We start from the raw sequence: 2,603 nt of genomic DNA on the forward strand, positions 1-2,603 counted from the left end.
TTTGGTATATAAACTTTTGTGCATTGTTGAAGGTAATGTGCAACTTTTCCTCAAACATGTGATCTAGCAAGCCCTCTCTTGCACATAAACTATCAAAGGCAATCATCAGATCACTATGTTAGAGATTTCTGCACTCCCAGGTGCATTGTAGCACTATTCATAGATAAGATACAGAGTCAATAATAGCTGAATAGATCAAAGACTAGGAGGTACATGTCTTAGTCAGGGTTTCTATTCCTGCACAAAACATCATGACCAAGAAGCAAGCTAGGGAGGAAAGGGTTTATTCAGCTTACACTTCCACATTGCTGTTTATCACCAAAGGAAGTCAGGACAGAAACTCGTGCAGGGTAGGAACTTGGAGGCAGGAGCTAATGCAGAGGTCGTGGAGGGGTGCTGCTTACTGGATTGCTTCCCCTGGCTTGCTCAGCTTGCTTTCTTATAGAACCAGAGGTTACCAGCCCAGGTATGGGACCAACCACAATGGGCTGGGCCCTGCTCCCTTGACCACTAATTAAGAAAATGTCTTACACCTAGATCTTGTGAAGGCATTTCCTCCAGGGAAGCTCCTTTCTCTACGATAACTCTAGCTTGTGCCAAGTTAACACACAAAACCAGCCAGTGCAACTGACCCCTTGTCAACTTGACACACAAATACATCACTATTCAGCCACAACCCTAACTTTCTTATTCATCCCCAAGATCTAAATAACTTTAAAAGTCCCACAGTTTTTACAAATTCAAACATATTAAAATTTCCATCCCTTTAAAATATCCAATCTCCCACAGACAGTGAGCCACCAACCAGACAGCATACATATACCAGCTGATATGAGGCCCCCAACACATATATAGCAGAGACTTCCTGGTCTGGCCTCAGTGAGAGAAGACGAGCCTAACCCTCCAGAGACTTGAGGCCCCAGAGAGTAAGGAGGTCTTGTGGGGTGGGGCTGGGGGAATTGGGACATTCTCTTGGAGATGGGAGATGAGGTATGGGATAAGGAATAGTCAGAGGGCAGACTGGGATGGGGATAAGGACTGGACTGTAAAAATAACTAAATAATAATAATAATAGAAAGGAAAAAACATCCAATCTCTTTTGAAATTCAAAGTCTTATAATTCAAAGTCTCTTAACTGTGGGCTCCACTAAAATACTTTCTTACTTCACAAGGGAAAAAATATCAGGGCAGAGTCACAATCAAAAACAAAATCAAACTCTAACTGTCAAACGTCTGGGATCCCTTCACAATCTTCTGGCTTCCTCCAAGGGCTTGGGTCACTTCTCCAGCTCTGCCCTTTGTAGCACATACCTTGTCTTCTAGGTTCCAGCTGCCTGTACTCCACTGCTGTGGTTGTTCTTGGTGGTCATCTCATGGTACTGGCATCTCCAAAACACTGATGTCTTCTGCTGCAACTGGACTACACATTCACAAATAGCTTCTCATAGGTTCTTTTCACCATGTTAAGCCTCAACTTCTTTGCGTTACCTCTTCAATCCTGGGCCTTCAACTGCCACTGAGACTGCACCTTCAGCAATGGCCTCTCCTGGCTTCCCACAGTGCCAAGCATCAGCTGTTACCTCTTCATGTTTCAAAACCAGTACCATCTGGGTGACCTTTATACATTACCAAGTCTGGCTACCAACAGGAGGTACAACTGTAGCAGCCTCTTGAACATAGCTTCTCTGTGCTCTCAGGAAACACTTCCCAGAAGATCACCTTAGTGATGCTGGTCTCTCCTTAATCACTGCTAATTTCTTAGTTCCAGCTAACCAGCACAAATTGTCCCATTAATGCAAAGGTTTTGCTTTAGTAGTCTGGTATCTTGTTAATCACAGCTGATTCCTTAGCCCCAGCTAACGAAAACCACAGGATCTTTTCAATCAAAATAGCAATGGCTCTGATAAGAGTCTTTTATCTTCCCTCTGGAATTTCATAAGCCAGCCCCCCATCGTTTGCACTGTTCTCAACATTATCTTTCAAGTTCCTACAGAACATCCCATGGAGCTCTTAACATCCCAATGGCTCTTCTAGCCCAACGTTCCAATGTACTTCCACAGTCCTCATAAAAACATAGTCTGTCATAGGAATTCTCCACTCCTAGTACCAGTTTGTCTTAGTCAGGGTTTCTATTCCTGTACAAACATCATGACCAAGAAGCAAACTGGGGAGGAAAGGGTTTATTCATCTTACACTTTCCACATTCAGCTTACATGTCCACATTGTTGTTCTTTACCAAGGGAAGTCAGGTCAGAAACTCACACAGGGCAGGAACTTGGAGACAGGAGTTGATGCAGAGGCTATTGAGGGATGCTACTTACTGGATTGCTTCCCCTGGTCTGCTCAACTTGCTTTCTTACATAACTAGAGGTTACCAGCCCAGGTATGGCACCAACCACAATGGGCTGGGTTCTACCACCTTGATTACTAATTGAGAAAATGCCTTACAGCTGGATCTCATGGAGGCATTTCCTCAAGGGAAGCCCCTTTCTCTATGATAACTCCAGCTTGTATCAAGTTGAACAGAAAACCAGCCAGTATAGTACATATATACAACCTTTAAAAACAAGAAAATATTGGATAAACCTGGAGGACACTTTGTT

The sequence above is a fragment of the Mus musculus genome, chromosome 1 (genome assembly GCF_000001635.26).
Source record: "Mus musculus strain C57BL/6J chromosome 1, GRCm38.p6 C57BL/6J".
In the NCBI taxonomy this organism is placed as follows: Eukaryota; Metazoa; Chordata; class Mammalia; order Rodentia; family Muridae; genus Mus; species Mus musculus.